This window comes from Rattus norvegicus, chromosome X, assembly GCF_036323735.1.
Source record: "Rattus norvegicus strain BN/NHsdMcwi chromosome X, GRCr8, whole genome shotgun sequence".
Classification (NCBI taxonomy): domain Eukaryota; kingdom Metazoa; phylum Chordata; class Mammalia; order Rodentia; family Muridae; genus Rattus; species Rattus norvegicus.
The window spans coordinates 107,476,285-107,500,716 of NC_086039.1; the positions used below are offsets into that span (position 1 = coordinate 107,476,285).

A 24,432-nucleotide genomic window follows, 5' to 3' on the forward strand; every position below is an offset into this window, starting at 1 on the left:
ACGAGGATTTTAACAGCACTGACTTGGCTTACGTTTTGTCACCCTTAAAAGTCAACTTTACCTATTGTTTTCCTATAACTCAAACCGTGTGCTCAGTAAATCATTGTTGAAAATCTTCTTGACTCAGTTATATCGATAGTTTTTTTAATCATGGCTTAGCAGATATTAAAGGTGTTAATTTTCAACTATGTTATGCCCCTAACTATTACAACATTAGTGTTAAACAATTTACTTCTAGAGAGAAAGAGATCTAGTTTGTATTCAAGGAGACAAGTGAATGCTCTGTCTTGCCTCCAAGCCAGTTAGTATTACAGGACAGTAGCAGTGACAGCAGCAACAGTATCTTGGTACTTATTAGAAATGCAATTACACAAGTCCACTACAATCAAGCTGAGTCAGAAACGTTCCCGTTCAACTACAACATCACTTTTTATAAGTTTTTAGGTGATTCTATAGCACATTAATACTTGAAAAACACTCTTTTGGAACAACGGGAGGCCAAGTTTCTGCTTTAGGGTTGTGAACAAATTCACTTGAGACTCTCTGAGTTAAATTGAACAGAGAAATAAAGGCCAACGATGAGACTTGAATTCCTCAGAGTTGGGACATAAGAATGATATGGAAGCTTGAATATTAGGTTTGCAGAGGTGGGAAAATGGGTAAGGGAGAAAGCTAGTCCTAGAAATATTCCAATTTTATGATGTCATATATACAAATTTTATGATGTATGAAAGAACTATATACTAATGACAGTCAAACAAGTATAAGATAAAGGGTACACAAGAGAGACCCATGTATATGTAGCATGCACAAAGGTGTGTAAGACAATAATAAACAGCTTAGGATGATGGCTATCTGAGAAGAGAGCAGATGGATAATTCTTTTGGCGAAGGTACCCTTTGCTCTACAAGTCTGTGATTAAGTATTACCCCAAAGTCAAATAACTTAAAACAAGAGAAATTTATACATAGACAGTTCAGAAGGCCACAAGTCTGAAATTAAGTTGCTAGCCCACAAAAACTCACTAGGTTTATGAAGAATCATTCCTTGTTTCTCTAATTTCTTATCATATTGCATGTGATTTGTTTTCTCCAGAATAGATATGACCAGTACCATATTAAATCAGAGCATCTGTGATAATGTAAACAATAAGCCTTCTGAGATCAGCTTTTATCATTTTCTAGTGGAAGAATGGACCAGATTCACAGAGATGATAGGGCCCAGATTCCTTCACAGATCTTCCCAAGGCTTCTCCTTTCCTCATCATTAATGTAGGAGGTAGAATGTTGACTGGGTATGGGACTCTGTTGGTTTAAGTTCCAACTTGTGCTCCATGGGGATTTTTCAGAGGTTTAGCATTTTATGTCATTCATGCAGTGGATGAGATTCCTCAGTAGTATAGCTGCAGGCAAGCTGTTCAGATAGCTGGCCATGAATTACCTATACACCTTTATAGAACCTCAATAAACTCATTAGCTCACCAAGCTGTATTTACATGGAATCCTTTCTTTGGACTGTTTAATACTGTACCTATCTAAGGTAAGTAGATGTTTCTTTACATATCCTGAGAAAATTTCATACACTGCATACATTTTTCTTCCTATCCTTTCTCTTGGCCAAAAACACTCATCATTTAAGAGTCAACAGAAATCTAGAACAATTCCATCTTGTGTTTCTTTAATAAGTTATGTCTTCAAAGACACCATATCCAAATAAAATCACATTTGTAGGTAGTAGATACTGAAATTTAACATTCCTTAGAGAGTGAAATTTAATACATTACAACAGAAAACTTCCATTGTTCTTATATATTCAGTAGTGTAGTGGGTACATAGGAAAAATATAATAGATTTTATATATGTGGATTCCATATCTATGAATTAAAGTAAAGACCAAAAATGTTTGAAAATAATTGTGCCACATATAGATTTATTTTTGTTTTTAAAGTAATTTACATAACATTATAAGTAACTCAGAAATGAATGGCATGTTATATACAAGTGTTACATGTTTAACTATATCTTTTTATATGATTGGAACATCGTGGAGTTTATTATCTTCAGCTAGTTTTTAAAATAACCTCTCAGAGTTACCAAAAAATTGTTAGATTTTTCTATAATATTGTGTAAGAGTTCAATATTTCTAAATGAAAAAAATGACAAAAATTTAGAGAAAAATGAGAATGAGGCTACTATCTATATGCCATTTAGCATATAGGAAAATGAAGCCTTAATTTTTGTACAAGATTAGAGAAGTGTAAAGGCCAGAGATTTATTGATAGAAGACTTTGTTTGTACATTTACATCCTCTTTAGCATTAATACATTCCTCTCCAATTTTTCTTGCTAAACACTTCAAATTTTACTCTTTTTAGAAACTCAAGTTTCACATTCCTTAAGAGAAGCATACATCTCACCCTTTTAAAGTCCAAATGGTCACATGAAAAGTCAGTATATATGCTCATCTCTACTTTACATATTAATTTAAATATATGCATTAGGAATTAGAGTGTTATTTTTCTAAAGCTGTGATGTGCATGGTTTTGGTTGCCGGCATGTGACCAGCAGAGTTGCTTACTGCCCCCAGTTCAGGCTAGTCTACATCAGAGAATAACTTTGCTTTGGTAGGAGAGCTCATTACAGGAACAAGAAGCTGCAGAGTCCCTACCTCCTCAACAGAAAACCCATCGCACTGGCTTGTATGCCAAGAACTGCAAATGAATATTCAGAAGCACACTTAACACAATGTAACAAGAGGAGCGCTTTTAGTCTATTCTAGCATATAACAGTTTTCCTGGTGCCCAGAAAGAGTGATTTGGTGCAAGCAGTGCTATACAAAGAGCACTCATAACCCAGAACTAAACATCATATGATACTTTGATGTTTAAGTGGATAATCATGAATGTTCCAAGATCATATCCAGTAGGTTAGCTTGGGTTTTCATAGAGATGAATACATATTCTTATTTTGAAAATAGTGCTTAAAACAGACTAAGAAAAATGAAGCTCATTTTCAAATGCTGCTTTTTGGTAAAGAACCTCTGTCAGTTGATTTCTTACAGCCAAGCCAAACTGTAATATGGGAGACTCGGAGATCTGCATAGTCAGCTGCTTCTAGTAACTTCCTGGATAAATAATCCCAAACAAACAAACAAAAAAAAACTAATTGAGGCTGAGGACTGAAGCTGACTCATGCAAAAATGAGCCAAGGGTGCACAATGACTCACAGAAAGCCTTCTGAGACAAAGGGCCCCAGCCTGTGGATTCTTCACATTGTTGACCATGATTGCAAGAGAAGGGCCCAGAGCTGAGATAGCAAACATGGACTTGCTCCAGAGTCCATCAGAGGCACCTGAAAGTGGTGCTTACATGAGGAAGGGATCAAGAAACACTAGAGTAACTGAATAAAAGACATTTCCAGAGAAGGGCCAGGCAGATTGGTCATGTGATCTGGGACCCATTAACACGACCCATTAACATGAATGACAGGTCAGGGCACAGTCGGCCTTTCCAAGCTGCATCTCCTATAATCATGAGCCCGTGTTTCTCTAAGCCTGCTGGTCTGCTGATCTCAGAATGATCACACTTACTGTTTGGAAGTGGAACTTACTGCTACAGGTAGTTCTAGCAGACTAATATAAAAAGACTTGTGCAAGGAAGTCAAGTCAGGGCCCTTTCCTTTTCTGTTCTGTAGCCCAGAAAAACTTTCTTCAAAGGCTGAAAACCTTTTGAATATGATAAGTGTGACAAACATATTATCAGTTACTTCATATTTTTGTTTCTTTTGAAAAACACAGGAATGTTATGGGAATACATTTTTGTTTTAATCTCATGTGTGGGCTATGGGGCTGCTTCAGATTGTCCACAGCAGTTTACTATGATTTGCCTTGTGCTCAAGCAGGTGTGTAACTTTGCCAGCAGCAGACTGTTTCTGTGGTTGTGTGACATTTGGAATTCTAGGGACTTTTCAGAGGGTTTATAAATGCTAGGACCTCAAGAGGTAGGGTGGTTGTTGTTTGCTGTTCATCATGGTTAGTTAAGTAGTCATGTGCACAGAAGAAAAAAATTAGTTATTCTGACAGAAAAGATCAAACTTACCTCAAGGAACTCGATGGCCCTAATCAACAGGAAGTAGTCTAATGATAATATCACCTCCTTCTCCTCTATCCTTTTCTCTCTCCTATCTAGTGTTTGGGGATTGAAAGGGTGGAAAAGGGATGGAGAAGAGTGGAAGAAAAAAGAACCTATGAAGTGGCCAAAGGCAAGCTACAGATTCATATTTTTTTATGTTTACTTATGACTACATAATGTGTGTATGTTGTACATATGTGCGTATGGTCTCCTACATTTACATCACACACACACACACACACACACACACACACACACACACACACACACACACCCTACCCCTAAATAGCACACAAAAACCAGTTTCTATCGTTTTTCAAGTTGTAGGTCAGGGCAGTCCGAGAGACCCTTCAAATTAGACAGGCTATTGCCATTGCCCTTGGGTGCCTCTCAGAATTTGAGAGTCAGCTCCTATTGCTGAACACCACATACATTGAAAACAGGGCTTGGAGATATTAAGCTGCAACGGACCAGGAAGCCTCCTCCCTAAAGGAATGCTCTCCTAGTGCTAGAAGGAGCTATACAAGCTGTCAGGGGAGAAAAACAATCAATAGTCTTAGACAGCAGTAAAACCTATGAACCATAATAATAACCAGCAAGGCAAGATATTCCTCAAGGGTGCAGTAGCGACACCATGGAGGAATACCATGGAGGTAATCAAGATCCTTCTAATTGTACTTAAGGGCTGTTCAATAATAGGAAAATTGTCCCAGGTACTGTAAACCTAGCCAACTATACGTGGCTGGTTAGACCATGAACCCTAGAGAACCTACAGCTCTGCCTCTCTCCTAAACCTTTATAATTTCTAACTGCATTGTAAATGCTTACCTTTATACTCACACTTAAGTGTAGCTCCCCTGACTCCCTGCCATCAAAGATGATTGCTTTTGCTACAAATACAAACCATTAAAGAAAGCCACAACTGGTTAAAATGCAAAGAACAACTAATCATGGGGTGACACCTCAGTTGATACACCTACAGCACAACCCCTACACCCTAGAAGCAGGGGAAGATTGCAGGCAGGTCATATTGTCTGTGACAGAGGACCAAGATGTCTGCTTTGAGGTTGTGTCTTCTATATAGGACAGTTGTCAAGGAAATGCATGGCTCTAGGGACTTGAACCTGATGAAGAGAAGAAGATGAGAAAAGACATGCATACAGACAGAAGACAGAACATCAGGGATCTGGTGGGATGGACTAGACCCTCTACTGGAGAAACCACAGCACCCTGAAACCTCAGCAAGTTTATTATATATAGTTGAACGGGGGGCAGGATATTTCATACATACAGCTGAACAAGGAGTCAGTTCCTATTGCACATTTTTTAAGACTTATGCATATGAGTACACTGTAGCTGTCTTCAGACACACCAGAAAAGGCATTGGATACTATTACAGATGGTTGTGAGCCACCATGTGGTTACTGGGAATTGAACTCAGAACCTCTCTCTGGAAGAATAGTTGGTGCTCTTAACTGCTGAGCCATCTCTCCAGCCCAAGTGCTTATCGTATACAGCTAGATCAAGGATGCAGATAGCTACCTTATCTCAGTACGAGCAGTCTGTGATGAGCACAGAATTCAGGGCATAAATATCTGGCCTAGGAAGCTACGGCTGACATTTTCTACACACACATTGTCAACACTTACACTTGGTTCCCTGAGAAAGCTTCACCACTTCTCTCGGAGCTTTACCACAAGTGGATAGACTTTGCCATCCTCCATGGATCTGAAGCTTGGAGGTCCATGACATGGCCACTTCAACAGCACACATTTCCTGAGGACTTTACTCATTTAGTGCCTCCTCCAGACAGGGAAGCTGCATACATGAAATCTCAACTATATGTCATTTCCAAAAAGATTTGAACAATGACAACAGTAGTTAGTTGACTTGCTCACATGACTGCAAGAAACCTCACAAGGCCCTACTGCTAGGTGAACAGCTACAGGCATTTAATGCTCGCTGAGTTTGCGGGAGGAGTCCTCTCAGGAGACAAGCACTTAATTGGTTATCCAATCTCAAGGGGTCTGCCCCAAACTATAAAAATGAACAGGACTAAGTGTACTCAGCAGGTTGTATTTGTATGTTTACATGTATGCATATGTGCAAAAATAAAGAAAAAGAAAAACAGCACATGAAAAGGAAAAGAGAAGTAGGTAAAGGAAGGAGAGCAATGGGAGAGAAAGCAGGGCATGATAAAACATTTACAGTGATCAAAGTGTAATATACAGATGTATGAAATATCCCATAAAAAATCCACCATTTTGTGAAATTAATAAATGCTAGTGAAAATGAAAAAAAGTATGATTGTCCTGTAGGCAAGCTTATTTCCTTCTGTGTATTCAAAATCCCAGAGAGAATTTTGAACATGGGCAACCTATATCCATCATAACCCCAAAGAAAAGCGCCTCTTCCAACAGCCATGGATGGCCACCAGCTCCTCAGCTAGGGCAGAGCCTTGTGAGCCTCTCCCTCACTGTTGATGTGCACACTAATTTTTAATGTTTGTGCATCCACAATCCTACCCTTTTAGACATCCGAAGCACTATTTGAGGCTTTCAAAACATGTGTTTTATTCTCACAATGCTACTTTCACCCTCGTATGTGTTCAATAGATTATATTAAAGTGAAATGAATGAAACACATGCAAAATACACCTTTTTCTCTCACTAGAACTGAGTGTGAAAAATGTACAACTATATAGCATTCTTTAGCACCAAATGAGACAGAAGGCACATGTTCCTTTATCACCATTAGTCAACTCTAAGTACAAATAATAGAAAGCTATCTACACAATAACTGCACACTACTGTTACCCTGGAGCCAAAGACCGCCATGTTCCTCCTCCATGATGGACTATATCCCCTCAAACTTTGAACCCATAGCAAGTCTTTCCTTTTTATGTTGTTTCTTACCAAGTAATTCATCAAAGCAATAAAGTGGAGCAGGGACTGAATAAAAGCCCATCCAGAGACTGCCCCACCTGGGGATCCATCCCATATGCAGCCACTAAACCCAGTCACTATTGCTGATGTCAGGAAGTGCTTATTGACAGGAGCCTGATGTGGATGTCTCCTGAAAGGCTCTGCCAGAGCCTTACTGATACAGATGAGGATAGTTGCAGCTAACCATTGGACTGAACAGGGGGACCCTAATAGAGGAGTTAGAGAAGGGACTGAAGGAGCTAAAGGGGTTTGCAATCCCATAGGAAGAACAACAATATCAACCAAGCAGACCCCACCAGAGCTTCCAGGGACTAAACCACCAACCAATGAGTACACATGGAAGGACCCACGGCTCCAGCTACATATATAGCAGAGGATGGCATTGCTCAGCATCAATAGGAGGAAAAGCCCTTGGTCCTGTGAAGGCTCATTTCCCCAATGTAGGGGAAAGCCAGGGCATTGAGGTTGGAGTGGGTGGATGGAAGTGGGAGCACCCTCATAGAAGCAGGGGGAGGGGATAACATTTGAAATATAAATACATAAAATATCCAAGAAATTAAAATTAAAAACAAACAACAGAAAAATAAAGAAAAAGAATCAGCACAAACACACTAAATATTTAGTCTACTTCTTCCTCATTGGGCCTTTGGGACTTACCTTGAGAAGTTTGTGTTGCCTCTTGCTACCCACGTGACTTGTTTAGATGAAACAAATATTTGTCACAACACCATTGCCCTACTCATTATTCTCTATTTGTAATTGTCTTTTGTTTGTTAGAGGACTTTTGGAGTGACCATGTATAACCATGGCCTGAAGTACTCACATGCCTATAGGTTTGTCCTGTCATTGTGAAGGATGGCAAGCAAGCAGATGGGGACCAAAGATTACAGGCTTATCTGGGGCTAGGGGACTAGAAAGGTAGTAGAGGATCTTCCCACATTGATAGTACAAAATGCAAAGAATTGCAAATTCAAGATGACCCCTCAAGTCTTTATATGGTAGATTTATTATGTGATAAGAAGTATTACTGATGTGTGGGGCCTATGTTTTGCATGTCCAGGTTCTTGGCCTTTTATCCAAAGAGTTAAAAATAAGAGTTCAGAGAGATTTGCTGAAAGAGCAAGATAATTTGAGGGTGGGGGAAAAAGTGATGGTGTAGGTTGTAGAGGCATGCACTGGTAAGACTGTCATGTGAGATGGCCAATCAAGGACCACTTGAGGCAGGCAAGCATATGAGTTGGTTTAGTTTACCCACTTGGGTTACGGTTACATATAACCTCTTGCAATAATTTACCTGTCAGGCTTCCTTCCTCTACACATACTATATGGACACCCCTCTCCAAATAATGCATGTAGCAACTACAGAACTCTCTCAACCTCTAATTCATATTAGACTATACTTACTTCTAAATTTGAACAATATTGTAATTTCCTCTGTCCCTGATCTGTAACAGATTAGGTAACAATCACATTTAGACAGTTCTATTCAAGTATATTGCTCATATCATAGTGGGATAAGACAGACAGAGGAGGGGGAGGGAGGGAGAGAGAGGGAGAGAGGGGGAGAGGGGACAGAGGGAGAGGGAGAGAGGGGGAGAGGGGGACGAAAGGAGAGGGAGAGGGAGAGAGAGAAGGAGGGGGAGAGAGAGAGAGGGAGAGGGAGGAAAAGGGAGAGGGAGAGAGAGAGAGCGTGAGAGCGGGAGAGAGGGAGAGAGGGAGAGCGGGAGAGAGGGAGAGAGGGAGAGAGGGAGAGAGGGAGAGGGAGAGAGGGAGAGAGGGAGAGAGGGAGAGAGGGAGAGAGGGAGAGAGGGAGAGAGGGAGAGAGGGAGAGAGGGAGAGAGGGAGAGAGGGAGAGAGGGAGAGAGGGAGAGAGGGAGAGAGGGAGAGAGGGAGAGAGGGAGACAGTCCTTTAATAAGCAGCTCACACCTGGGGGCAGGTGACGATAGCAAGTAATGACATAAGCCCTGGGAGGAACCGAGTGGAATCACCTGTATGCAAATAATTAGGTTATATATTCATTTCCAAACCATGTTAAGGCCAGAACTTGCACACCTTGCTATGGACCTGCCAGGTACCCCCTCACCACCATACTTCATGACACTATCGATCAAGCTAGGGAACCACACAAAGTATATGTCGTTGTAACCATCCTCAACTTCCCAAAGACGTACAGAAGGGGACAGCCCAGGGCCTTGAAGTGCTTTCATTCATGTGACCTGCTATCAGTCTTAATAGCATATCCCTCTACCAATCTGCACTACTGCTTTACTCCAGAAAAAATAAAATGTTATGTCACTTCTGCAAATCTCTGTGAGCATTTATTTTCAAGTATTTTTGGATAAGAGGTCAAGAACCTGGAACCAATCAGCCCACGGCCAATAACCAGTAACAGATACACATTGTTTTACTTAACTGGTAATTAGTTGACTGAAACATTTCATATAGTTAAGAAGATGTCATGCAGACCTCCAATTGAAGCTTTGTTTTGAGCCTTGTAAATTTTACAAATGCTACAGGTGGGTTATGTTAAATATTTAGTCTACTCTTTCCCCATGGACTTGTAGGGCTTCTCTTGGTGTTTTGTGCTGCTTTATAGTAAACACATGAGCAGGTTAGAGAAACAGATGTGCCTTTGCCACATTATCAATGCCCTAATGATAGTCTTCAATTTCCCTTACTCTACACAAACATATAAAACGATGGTTGCAGTAGAACTGACGTGGCCCGTTCCTAACAAACTGCAAGGTTTCCCTGCCTCTTCTGTGGCTACCACTGCTGTCCAGAAGGAACGGAAACTAATTTGGGTTATTGTGGCTGGAGGAATAAGAAAAGTCCCCCATATTCTAAGGTATTTAAACACTTGCTCTCTAGTTGGCGTTGCTGTTTGCAGGGCAGGGTAGGGGTGCTAGGTGGTTTAGACTTGCTAAAGAAAGTAAATCACTGGGGGCTTTGAGATTTCAAAGCTCCATCCCACTTTCAGTTCACTCTTGCTGCTTTGGGATTATGGTTGAGGGTGTGAGCCATCAGCTTAGTGCTCCAGCTGTTATGCTGGCCTGCTGCCATTCCTCCCTACCATGATAGACTCAATCCGCTGGAACCGTAAGCCAAATTAACCCTTCCATTTATAAGTTGCCCTGGACATGGTGTTTTGTCACAGCAGAAGAATAAGCTATAAATCTATGGAGGTGTTCTTCCTTTGTGAGTAGCAAAATCTCGCCATATAATAGTAATCCTTTGAACTAAGCTTTGCCAGAATTTCTGGTACCTGGAACACCTGAAATCAAGCAATGGCATACTCTGCATGATGAAATACTTCTATTGGTATACTAGTAGACATAAGAATCAAGGGTTGTTTCAAAATCTGTTCTCATATTCGTGCTATTGACATTTCCCAGACGGAATAGCCTCCTAATAGATCTATTAGTGAGATTTCTGGAAGTAACCCTGAGGGTATGATATTTTAAAGAGCTCTGAATATCTCTCCAGTTTAAATTTTATAATAAATATCATAAATAAACAGTTTATTCTTTATGTAGCTGTTTGGAAGTGTGCATGTTCCTGTGTGTGCTGGTGTGTTTGTATATGGTGCAGTACTGTTCTTCAGGAACTTTCTATCTTGAGTTTTGGTACAGGGTCTCTCACTAGGACCTGGGGCATGGTGATTAGATCAGAGTGGCTAGCCAGACAGCCCCAGAGATCATCAACCTGCCTTTCTGCCTCCAGCGCCAGAATTAAAGTATGTGAGTGTTAAAACACTTCAGCTAGGGGCTAACCTCAGGTATTCACCTTTTATTGAGTGAAGACTTTTTCTGGTTAAAATATCTCCCAGTCTCCTAAATTATTTTTAATCTGATCATTTGAGTTCTCTAGAACTGACCTTCAGGTGGTGCTTCAAGCAAAGCAACAGTTATTCAGGAAAATCTATTGAAATTCAATAATAATCATGAGAGACTATGATAATTGAATCAACATCCATGCCCTCTTTCTCCCTTTCTCAGGAAGATTCAAGACTGTTGCAGCCAATAAAGTAGAGATTTATCTTCCTCCAGCTCTTGAATGATCCTTCTAGAAAGAATAGAACACTTAAAGTTGTTTCAAGCTACTTTTTTCCCTAAGTCCATTTTCCAGGTGACTGCAATGTAGATGCAGAAGGTCCTTCTTTCATGCTGCCATCACAGGATGAAGGCCCTAATGTGTGGCTTCTTCCCTGCACAGACTAGTAGGCCTCCAGCGGGGTAAAGAGATTCTTTTCTAGGAGAGTCAATTCTTGAGAATACTTTATATTTCCCTCTCATGCCCTTAGAGAAGCATCAGCAACCTATACACCTGAAGTTTTTAGGGCAGGTTGGGGACTCCTAGTTAGCCCTACCCAGCACACTTCTTCCACTGTTCAAGAGAGCAGTATGATCTCTTTGGTCTAAGATGTCTCCCTTTTGCTTGCAAGCAAAAGCATTCAAGATTTCATTAAAGCCTTACCTGTATTTGTGCATTCTTGCCTGGGTTCTCCTTTCTATTGTCTCTGTTGCAAAGTTTCAGTCTCTAGTAAGACATTCAGGAGTACATGCCTCCTAAAATAGAAGTGTCATTTATTAAAAGCCTTACCCATCGAATGACTTTTAGGGGGCGATATATGATTAACATCTGACCATGATACAAACATCCCAAAGAAGGTCTCACTGAAGTTAGTTTTGATGAGTAACTTGAGTTTATTTGGAGCTACTTATAGAGAACTGGGTGATTACAATATTTTTCAAAAGTCAACCTATCATAACACTCGCATCCCCCACTATCATGTTCCTAACATGATATATAGCTCTATGTCCTCTACAAGAGAACGGATACAAGCCTGCGTTCAGAGCGCTACCTAGTGTTAATACAGAGGAGGAAACAATAGGCTCAAATAACATATTCCATAACCAAAAGCAAATTCTGGGAGTTACACATTTACTTGTACTCTGTCCATTCTCTTATGAAGGATTCTGCTGGTCTTGGAAGACTCTGTCTAACCTTGGGAAGAATAGCCTGTTTTGCTGCATTTGGTTTCATAGAACAACTAAATGGTATTTGCAGCAAGAGGGACTCTGGATAGGACTTGAAAGAGTACTCCTTCACTCAAAACCATTTTCCCCTATCCCCCAGATCCAAATCCACATCACAAAGATTTTGAACAGGGAGTAAAGCAAAGAAAGCTTTGCCCAAGGCCAAGCTTTCTGAATCTTTCCCTTTCAGAGAGTTAATCCACTTGCAATAGAGTATGAAGTCAAAGCTCATGCTCCTCTCAAAAATTAATAGAGTCTGCGACTAAAAGCAATTAAGAGGAATCAAAATCATTACAAATAAAAGCTAAAGTAATAGGCAAGCTCTCTTGCCAAGCAAATTGAGGATAAAGATACTTTAGAAGACTCCCTGTTGGGGTCAGCGCAGCCGAAAACACTATTTCTTCAAGGGAACCTGAATTTAATTGGATCCATCTGTTGAACAACGTATTCCCCAACCAACAATGAATAGCGAATAATGGCTGAACATGGTCTGGGAAAGAGATCATCAAAGTGAGCCATGACAAAACAACTCTCATCCCAGAGTGGCCATGGACATACATAGGAAGCCAATACTGTCAGCACTGTCATCCATGAGGGAAGGAACAGGAGACATTTTCAGTATAATTCAACCAGTCATTAAACCAAATTGCAAATAATGATAGCAGCCTCCAACGGGGGAAGCAGTAATGCCCAGGGCTGCTGCAATATATTTTCTAGAATATGATGCTTCCCACAAAAAAATAGCCATGCGAAACACCGGGAATGTCTAACTCTTGAGCCTGATCTATTCCTATTTACAGTTTTACAGAGTTGCTCCACCTGAAATAGTATAAAATTACTACACAGCTAATACGCAACATCAGGCAGATTGTCAAACTGCACCTTTAAAATCAAACACCAAGACCTGAAAGAGATTATGGTATGGCATTCAGGGCAACGTAAGCCAAGGCTGTCCGATTTTTTTTTTTTCTAATTCAGAAAATCTAAGACTTCTCTCCTTTTCAATCCTTTCCTCCTGGGAGGCTGCCCAGATCTCTAACTTGCCTGTCCTGATGTTTCTTCTAAGGCTGTTAAGTTCCTCACACTGTCTCCTTCTGAGTCTTTAAAAAAAAATCTTTAAATATATTATAAAAAGACATTTAGGTCCCTCAATCTGACCACCAGAGTATTGAAAAAAATGCTCCTTTAGGAATTTTCAGCAGAGAGAAAGAAAGGGCTTAACCCTGGTGCTAGCCAGAGCATGATCTTGCTTTCCAGAAAGATCTTTTTTGTGAAATGCTGACATCTTGTCAGAACACCTTACTGGAGATACTGGAACCCAGACAACAATGGTTCAGTAATGGGCAGAACCACACCTTAACAAGGCGCACACCTTGTCAGATGTGTGCCTCCCTGGACCCCTATTTATATATTAAATATCTCACTTCAGGAGTCCAAAAATCGATTTTGTGGGGCAAGAAGCAGTCACTGAATCTCTTTGTTCTTTTTTTTTTCCAAATTGTGGGAAATGTGACCACATTGATTAAATCTCTTCTCCTTTTCACTATTTTTATTGGCTGTTTCAGATGATGTCTTGAAGCTGAGATTGGCTTATTGGAGTCCAGGCTATGACGCCAATCTCAATGACAATAATTAAATTATAAATCACATAACACAAAGTTATAATTAGAAAACAATCCTTCCTCCAGAAATCGCCCAAGGCCTACATGGCTAGCGGACTGTGCTTTTCCTTATCAAGTATTTTCCAACTAACGAATAACAAAGAGACAGTATGCTCAGAGTCTCTAGGACAGACTGTGGAGGCTGAAGAGATAATAAAACAAATTTATATGGAGCTGGCAACTGAAAATGCTACTATCGCTGCAGAATCGGTGATTACACACTTTCTGAAACAGAGCAACTCAAGTTAGGTTGTTGAAAGAGTGCAGCTTATAGGAAATAGACAGAAAGTATTGTGACACCTTACTTTAGACTCTTAATAGTTGGTACGCATTAGCTAATACAAAAGGCTGCCTCAAAATAAAAATGGAAAGCAATTTGGCTCTTATTATTTCATCAAACTTGTTCCATCACTGAGAGAAAACAACTAAATGGCAAAGCTGTTCTTCCATTGAAAACAAGCACAGCAGATTTCTGCCTATTTTTAGAAACACGACTGTGCTGTAGTCCATTTAAATGAGCTAGAAGATGCACTGTTTCCTTCCCTAGGACTTTATAAGGTATCATTTATCTTGTTTATGTTGAGTTAAGAATATTAGTCAAAGAATTATTTAAATGAACTCCTCGGGTGTTTAATAGCAACATTTCTACAAGGAAGGCAGTGTACAAACACAAGGTACAGTGTAGATAAGACTCCAAAATGTACCTAGCTGGGTACTAGCCTCTCTCTAAACACTGCACACAAGGGAACTACATATAGGACTTGGAAGAGATCTGTCATCATGTTAAAAAAATGGCAACTCACAATCAGGCTTTATTTATCAGCCTTCCATTGAAATCGCTATGGAAAGTCAGTTTATAGATAAAAATGTCCAAGGATTCCTGAAATTGATTTAACTTGTTGAACAACCAAGTCCACCTGAGCGCATGCTCAATCTCAGTACGAGAGATGGATTTCATTTAAAGAATGTGCTTTATGCAAAATAAGCACAAAGTTTATGCAAACAGAAGGAAAAAAGAATGCAGGGCCTTCTGAACTAGCACACAAAAATATTCTCAAAGGAAAGAAAGAACAAGGAGTTGAGTGAGTGGAGAGGTAAGGAGGATCTGGGAGGAGGTGGAAGAGGGAGAGCCTCCCTGAACAGAATATATGGTAGGACATTTGTTCGTTTTCAATAATATTCTCATTACCATTCAAGTTTTAGTTTTGTATTGTCTCTTTATTTTTTACTTTTTGGTTTCCAACAATAACTCATTTTCAGAAGTCCATTTCAGACTGCATATGTACAATATGTTGAAAGCATGTTTGTACAGGACTAAAGTTTATAAATGTTAGATTTCTGCTACAGTAAATTGAGCAATTGAAATAGAGATTTAAGTAAACTTCTGTTTTCTTCTTATTTAGTATTCTACATGAGTATAAATTCCAAATTTCTATAATTTTGAGATGCTTATCTGAAGAGATCTGACTAGTAAACACTGGGTTTTATTCTTGCATTTTATTAAACTTTTTATCATTTGACTTCTACTAAAAACTGAACTATCTTTGTCAACATTTTGTTTTGACTTTGAACACTGTTTTAGTATTTTTCCATATTACATATTAACTTTAAATTCTTGCCATCTGTGTAAATTATAAGAAATAACAATATTTTCTGTAATATTTTAATACAAATGGATTCTTCATAAAATAAAGAAATTAATTTTATATATAATTTTATGGGATCATTTTAGCATGGTACATCAATGAACTGCTTAAAATTTACCAAATGGAAAAATTTTAGTCATCAAAGTTTTAACTTAGTCTATGAAAAAAATCTGCGACATTTATAATTCAGAATGGTGTTTTTATATAAGAAAAGTATTTTCCTCATAGGAAACAGTTAATAAAAATATTATAGTTATAAAATTAATTTATTTTAACAAGAATAATTTATTCATTTTTAGGCCACATGGGCATCTTTTCCCCTCCAATCCTCAAAGCAACCTCATAACAACCCTCTTTCCCACCCCTTTTGTTCCCCTCCAACTTTTGAGTTATTTTCTTTTTCCTTCCCCATCAAGTTGAGGTTGTTTTGTACAAGTACCCTTGTGAGTTAGGCCACTCCTGGCATGTGGTTGACCTGCCAGGGGTCACTTCATTAAAGAAAACTGACTCTCGCTCTCCCAGAAGCTATCAAATGCCGGTAGCTACTCAGCTAGTGCTGGGACTTTTGTGCCCCTCCCCCTTTCATGCTGGGATTTTGTCTGACTTGAGCTTGTGCAGGCCTTTTATGTGCTGTCACAGTCACTGTGAGTTCATATCTGCAACTGCTCCATCTGTCATGTATGGAAAATACTGTTTCCTTGATGTTATCCACCAGCTGAGGAGCTCTTATAATCTTTCTGCCCCTTCTCTTGAGAATAGTCCTAAATCTTAGGAGGTAATGAGTGTGATATATTACAAGTCCCATTTAGGGCCGAGTACTCAATTCTCTTATTCTCTGAATGTAGACAAGTTGAGAGTCTCTGTTAATTTTCATCTACTGCAAGGAAACACTTTTACTGTGAGGTCTGAGAGATGTTCTAATTTATGGCACAAGCAATAATTCATTGGGAGTCATTTTAGTACTATGTCTATTTAGTATAATTATAGTACTAGGGGTTCTTCCAGTACTATAAACTATAAACCATCTACCCACAGTTTCTTGGTCCCTTTAATGGTACAAGCTATGGGTTCCATCTCATGGACCAGAACATATATCCATTTTAAAAATAATTGGTCATTCCCATAACACCCATGCCACTATTGCACCAGGAGTCATACCTTGTCAGGCCATATGATATTAGAGTTTGCAGGGAATACAGATGGATGTAGTTTGCATATAACCTTCCAGCACTACGAAAGCTATCCAGAAGTGATGAAACTTCTAGGTCAGTACCAGTTTGGTTTCTTCTTCTTTGGTGATGCAACAATGTGCTATCTTTAGCAATAGTCTTACTACCAAGTTCTGAAAGATAAGATAAAATCTCTGAACCAGCTTGACAGCCCCATATAATTGCCTTCTTGTTTCTTTTTTCTTAAGGAACAATATGTGAGGAAAACCAGATATCTCTTTTTTCAGTGAGCTATCACAAGAATACTGAAAGGGTAGCTGGAGAGGTAGCTCAGTGGATAACAGAAGTTGACAGCTTTGTAGAGCCCAACATTTGGTTTCAAGCAACTACAACTGTACTGTAACTCTAGATCAAGGAAAACTAACAAGCTTATGAGCTCCATGGGCACTTGCATGCATGTAGTGCACATTAACTCACATAGGTATACACAAGGACATAAATAAAAATAAATAAATCTTAAAAAGTTCAAAGAACTAAAAGAATCATGGGGTAGATAAGTGAAGGTAGTTATTATAACAATGCCGCATCAAATGGTAAATATAATTATAAAGACACAAACTATTTTTAAAAACCAAGGAAGTTGAAACCCTGTAGTTGAAAACATAAAACATTAAAAACATATTAAAGGGGCTCAACAGTAGATGAGAGCTATCAATGAAAAGAATGAAAAGAACAGTCTCAAAAATGTAAAAAAAGAACACAGAAAGCTCTGAGTTTAGTGTCTAAAGGTAATAAATGGGAAAGTAAAAGTGTAGAACATCTGACATCTGCACATCTACATGACAATGTAGTATACACACACATATAATGTACATATACACATACACACACACATGAATACACTGTACATACTTAATAAAAGAAACACACACTAGAAAAATAAAGCACTACAAAATTTGTCACTAGCCTGTCTGTTATATATACAACCAAAAAAAAATACCAAAGTTTTTCAGGCTGTCTTAATCTTACTGATAGCAATTATAAAAGCCTATATTTATATAATATAGTTTGTCAATAACACATATACATATATAACACATACATGTATAGCTTTTGTGATGTTATTGGCAAATATATCACATATATATGTTATTAGCAAATATATACATACACATACATGTGTATGGGTTGTGGGATTTGCCAATAACACCACAAAAGGTATAGATAAGTGTAAGATTATATTTATCTAGTCAAGGATTTTGGTTCATATTCTAACTTGAGTTTACAGAAACAAACAAAAATAAACCAGCATTATAATTAAGAATATATATTAGCTTTCATTTACTATGACAAGAATTTCATTTACTATGATTTGATCATTTTCACTCACACCCCAACTCTTCCCAGACCCAACACCTGTCCCTACCAACCTGTGGTAGTTTGAAGAAGAATGGTTCCCATACTCTCATATATTTAAATGCTTGGTCTTCAGTTGGTGGAACAGTTTGTGAAGGATTAAGAGGTCTGGTCTTGGGAAGAAGTGTGTCACTAGGGGTGGGCTTGGAGGTTTCAAAGGCCCACACCATTCCCAGCTTTTTCCCTCTCTCTGACTCTATTTGCTGGTAAGATACAGCTCTCAGATACTGCTCCATTGCCATGACTGCCTGCCTGCTACAATGCTTCCTATCATGATAGTCATGGACTCTAAACCTCTGACACCATGAGCCCAAAATTAAATGCTTTCTACATCGCCTTGATCATGATGTCTTAACATGGCCATAGAAAAGTAACCAAGGCAATATTCAACATCATGTCCTCTTCTTTTGTTTCTGAAGCCCATCAAGTCCAACTTAAATTGCACATATAATTTTGGATAGCTGACCTTCCACTGGAATATGTTGAGCCCTCAGGAGCCACACCCTTAAAGAAAACTGACTTTCTCTGTCCTAGAAACTATCAATTGTGAGCAGCACTTCAGCTTGTAGGGGAACTTCTTGTTCACCTCCCTTCTCCATAGTAGGATATTACCTAGCAGGAGTTTGGACAGGTCTCCTATATGTCCATGATGAGATGGGAAATCTTCATCAAGAGCCTATAATGTGCTTAAAACTATTCATCTGAGTGTCCACATGAAGTATACTGGGAATTTGGGCTGGTGTAGTAAAAGGAAGGAAGAAAGAAAGAAATGAAAGAAAGGTCAAGAAACTAAAGATTTACAGTTCCCTGTGAGGGCCAGTCTCCTGTAAATTAATGTCCTCCTCAAATCAAAACTTTCACTGTCTCTAAATCCTGCTCATAATAAAGGTTTTTTCCACATGGGCTTTTTGGAAACATTCCAGGTTCAAGGCATAGCAGAAGGTTAATGACGAAATCTATAATTTCATGTGTGCTTTTTTCTTCCCCCAGGTCCTTTTTCCCCAAGGAAACAAATGTAGTTTACTTTCAAGTAATAGGCAAGTCACATATTCTTGGATGTTAGGAGGCAATGCACAGAATGCAATAAATTTTTAACAAGATATCACTAATATCCAACAATGACCAAATCTACAATACGAGAAGCATTTCTGAGATAGTAGGAGAGATTGTTTCTTATTGTTGTAAAATTATAAAAAAGGGCTGTCTTTTACCCCCCCTAGATCTGGCACCACAGTAAGCACACATCCCAAGTCTGTGGTGGCCCAGTGTCTCTGGACGCCACACACTCTCTTACACTTAAATCTGCACATGAGAGAAGACACAACACAATAACTTCTGATCCAATTGATAAGATATAATTGCCCACCTAAACATACAAAGCCCTGTACACATCCATCCCTTAAGAATATTCATAACAACCTGTAAATACACAGAGTGGAATCTTAATGGTGGCCTCCATGTTCTCTCCATGACTACTCTCTGCAGTCTCCACTAGTCTCCCGTCTTTTCCATTCCCTCCTCCCCTTCCCTCAAACTTTTCTCCCACCCAACCTTCCTTCTCGTCCAATGACAGGCCATGTTCTATCCTGTACCCGCCCTCACCTGTATGACATCCTACAGTTTCTAGTATGTACTGCTGAAAATATACACTCAATCAGCATAACACAATACAAAAATATACATTCTATAGGATAAAACATTGAAAACCAGATTCACCCATGAAACAGATGAAACGATAAGATTTTTTTACTCAATGATAAGAACCTGATTGAGTGAGAAAGGTGCCAGGATTAGTGATAAACTTAAGAGAAGGATAGTCCACTAATGCAGAAAACAAAATGTCCCAGAGGCAAAACAAAACAAAACAAAACAAAAAAAAACAAACAAAAAACAAAACAAAACAAAACCTATAGTGATGATGGTCCTTCTCAGACATATGGTAAAATAGACTTCCTTTTACTTTTCCTCTTTAAGCATTTATACAATCTACAAACACTTGATTTGTGGTGGTTGCTGCTTTTAAAGTTTGAGGTGCTTTAAATATGCTTGGCTGAGGGTATGGCACTATTAGGAGGTGTGGCCTTGGCAGAATAGGTTTGTCAATGTGGGGGGTGGACGTTGAAACCCTCCTTCTCACTTCCCTGAATTAAGTCTTCTCCCAGCTGCCTTTGTAACAAGATGTAGAACTCTAAGCTCCTCCTGCAACATGTCTGCCTGGACACTACCATAATGATAATGGACTGAACCTCTGAACCTATGAGCCAATCCCAGTTAAATGTTATCATTTATAATAAAAAAAACTTTCCAAGCAAATGGTCTGAAGAAACAAGCTGGAATAGTTATTCTAATATCAAATAAAATCGACATTCAGTCAAAAGTCATCAAAAACTATAAGGAAGAACACTTCATATGAATCAAAGGAAAAAATCCACCAAGATGAACTCTCAATCCTAAATATCTATGCTCCAAATGCAAGGGTACCTACATTCATAAAAGAAACCATGCTAAAGCTCAAAGCACACATTGCACCTCACACAATAATTGTAGGAGAGTTCAACACCCCACTCTCATCAATGGGCAGATCATGGAAACAGAAATTAAACAGAGACATAGACAGACGAAGAGTAGTCATGAACCAAATGGACTTAACAGATATTTATAGAACATTCTATCCTAAAACAAAAGGATATACCTTGTTCTCACCACCTCATGGTACTTTCTCCAAAATTGACCATGTATTCAGTCATAAAACAGGCCTCAGCACATACAGATAGAAATAATCTGATGCGTCCTATCAGACCACCACGGGCTAAAGCTGGTCTTCAATAACAATAAGGGAAGAAGGCCCACATATACATGGAAGTTGAACAATGCTCTACTCAATGATAACCTGGTCAAGGAAGAAATAAAGAAAGAAATTAAAGACTTCTTAGAATTTAATGAAAATTAAGGCACAACATACCCAAACTTATGGGACACAATGAAAGCAATGCTAAGAGAAAAACTCATACCTCTGAGTGCCTGCAAAATGAAACAGGAGAGAGCATACAGCAGCAGCTTGATAGCACACATAAAAGTTCTAGAACAAAAAGAAGCAAATACAGCCAAGAGGAGTAGAAGGGAGGAAATAATCAAACTCAAGGCTGACCAACCAAGTAGAAACAAAAAGAACTATACAAAGAATCAACAAAACCAGGAGCTGACTCTTTGAGAAAATCAATGAGATAGATAAACCCTTAGACAGACTAACCAGAATGCACAGAGTGTGTATCCAAATTAACAAAGTCATAAATGAAAAGAGAGACATAACAACAGAATCTGAGGGAAATCAAAAAGTCATCAGATCCTACTACAAAAGCTTATATTAAAAAAAAAACTGGAAAATCTGGAGAAAATGGACAATTTCCTAGACAGATACCAGGTAAATCAAGAACAGATAAACAATTTAAACAACCCCATAACTCCTAAAGAAATAAAAGCAGTCATTAAAACTCTCCCAACCAAAAAGAGCCCAGGTCCAGATGGGTTTAGTGCAGAATTCTATCAGACCTTCATAGAAGACCTCATACCAATACTATCCAAACTATTCCACAAAATTGATACAGAAGGAGCACTACCTAATGCCTTCTATGAAGCCATAATTACATTTATACCTTAACCACATAAAGACCCAACAAAAAAAAGAACATCAGACCAATTGCCCTTATGAATATCGACGCAAAAATACTCAATAAAATTCTCACAAACCAAATCCAAAACACAAAAAAATGATCATCCATCATGATCAAGTAGGCTTCATCCCAGGGATGCAGGGATGATTCAATATAAGGAAATACATCAAAGTAATCCACTATATAAACAAACTCAAAGAAAAAAAAACATGATCATTTCATTAGATGCTGAGGAACCATTTGACAAAATTCAACAACCTTCATGATAAAAATCCTGGAAACATCAGGAATTCAAGGCCCATACCTAAAGATAGTAAAAGCAATATACAACAAACCAGTAGCTAACATTAAACTAAATGGAGAGAAACTTAAAGTAATCTCACTAAAATCAGGGACTAGACCAGGCTTCCCACTCTCTCCCTACTTATTCAATAAAGTACTGAAAATTCTAGCCAGTGCAATCAGACAACAAAAGGAGGTCAGAGGGATACAAATTGCAAAGAAGAAGTCAAAATATCACTATTTGCAGATGATATGACTCCAAAAGTTCAAACAGAGAACTACTAAGCCTGATAAGCAACTTAAACAAAGTGGCTAGATATAAAATTAAATCTAACAAATCAGTAGCCTTCCTTAACTCAAAGGATAAACAGACTGAGAAAGAAATTAGTGAAATGACACCTTTTACAGTAATCCCAAATAATATAAAATACCTCCGTGTGACTTTAACCAAGCAAATGAAAGATCTGTATAACAAGAACTTCAAGTCTCTGCAGAAAGAAATTGAAGATCTCAGAAGATGGAAAGACCTTCCATGCTCATGGATTGCCAGGATTAATATAGTAAACCTGGCCATTTTGCCAAAAACTATCTACAGGTTCAATGCAATCCCCATCAATATTCCAACTGAATTCTTATAGAAAGAGCAATTTGCAAAATCATTTGGAATAACAGAAAAACCTGGGATAGCGAAAACTATCCTCAACAATAAAAGGACTTCTGTGGGAATCACTATCCCTGAACTCAAGCAGTATTACAGAGCAATAGTGATAAAAACTGTATGGTATTGGTACAGAGACAGGCAGATAGACCAGTGGAATAGAATTGAAGACCCAGAAATGAACCCACACACCTATGGCCACTTGATCATTGACAAAGGAGCCAAAATCATCCAATGGAAAAAAGATAGCATTTTAAATAAATGGTGGTGGTTCAACTGGAGGTCGGCATGTAGAAGAATGCAAATTGACCCATACTATTCATCCCGTAGAAAGCTTAAGTCCAAGTGGATCAAGGACATTTACATAAAACCAGATAACTCAAACTAATAGAAGAAAATGTGGGGAAGAATCTCGATCACAGGGGCACTGGGGAAATTTTCCTGAACAAAACACCAATGGCTTATGCTCTAATATCAAGAATTGACAAATGGGACCTCGCAAAACTCCAAAGCTTCTATAAGGCAAAGGGCACTGTCATTAGGATAAAATGGTAAACAACAGATTGGGAAAAGATCTTTACAAATCCTAAATCTGATAGAGGCCTAATATCCAAAATATAAAAAGAATTCAAGAAGTTAGACTCCAGCGAGCCAAATAACCCTACTAAATATGGGCTACAGAGCTAAACAAAGAATTCTCAGCTGAGGAATATCAAAGAAGTACCTCAAGAAATGCTCAACATCCTTAGTCATCTGGAAATGCAAATCAAAACAACACTGAGATTTCACCTCACACTACTCAGAATAGCTAAGATCAAAAACTCAGGTGACAACAGACGCTGGAGAGGATGTAGAGAAAGAGACTCATTCCTCCATTGTTCGTGGGATTGCAACCTGGTACAACCCCTCTGGAAATCAGTCTGGAGGTTCTTCAGAAAATTGTACATTGTACTACCTGAGTACCCAGCTATACCTCTCCTGGGCATATACCCAAAAGATGCTCCAACATACAACCAAGACACATGCTCCACTATGTTCATAGCAGTTTTATTTATAATAGCCAGGAGCTAGAAAAAACCCAGATGCCCTTCAACAAAAGAATGGATACAGAAAATGTGGTACATCTACACAATTGATCAAAAACAATGACTTCATGAAATTCATAGGCAAATGGATTGAACTAGAAAATATCATCCTGATTGAAGTAACCCAATCACAGAAAAACACATGGTATGCACTCACTGATAAGTGGGTATTAGCCCAAAAGCTCGAATTACCCAAGATGCAACCCACAGACCATATGAAGCTCAAGAAAGATGACCAAAGTAGGAATGCTTCACTCCCTCTTAAAAGGGGGAAAATATTCATAGGAGGGGATAGGAGGCAAAGTTTGGAGCAGAGACTGAAGGAATGGCCTTTCAGAGCCTGCCCCACATGTGGCATATATATATATATATATATATATATATATATATATATATATATATATATATCCATGAAGACTAGATGAGATTGATAAAGATAAGAAGTTCATGCTGACAGAACAGGATATAGATGTCTCCTAAGAGACACAGCCAGAGCATGTCAAATACAAAGGAGAATGCTAGCATCAAACCACTGAACTAAGAATGGGACCCCCATTGGAGGAATTAGAGAAGGGATTGAAAGAACTGACGGGGCTTGCAACCCATTAAGAACAAGAATGCCAACCATCCAGAGCTCCCAGAGACTAAACCACTACCCAAAGACTATACCTAGACTGACCCATGCCCCCAACTGCATTTGTAGAAGAGTATGGCCTTGTTGGGCATCAATG

The 24,432-nt window shown here is 38.7% G+C and overlaps 1 protein-coding gene across 1 annotated transcript in view; it reads right to left on the minus strand.

Moving 5' to 3' along the window:
* Nucleotides 1-24,432, minus strand: part of Serpina7 (serpin family A member 7) — a 58,915-nt gene that overhangs the window by 24,241 nt on the left and 10,242 nt on the right. Inside the window, exons 2-3 of the mRNA XM_039100095.2 lie at nt 16,579-16,762; nt 11,551-11,642 (exon numbers count right to left, since the gene is read on the minus strand). The gene's annotated coding sequence lies outside the window, so the exon portion shown is untranslated. The remainder of the gene's footprint in view (nt 1-11,550; nt 11,643-16,578; nt 16,763-24,432) is intronic.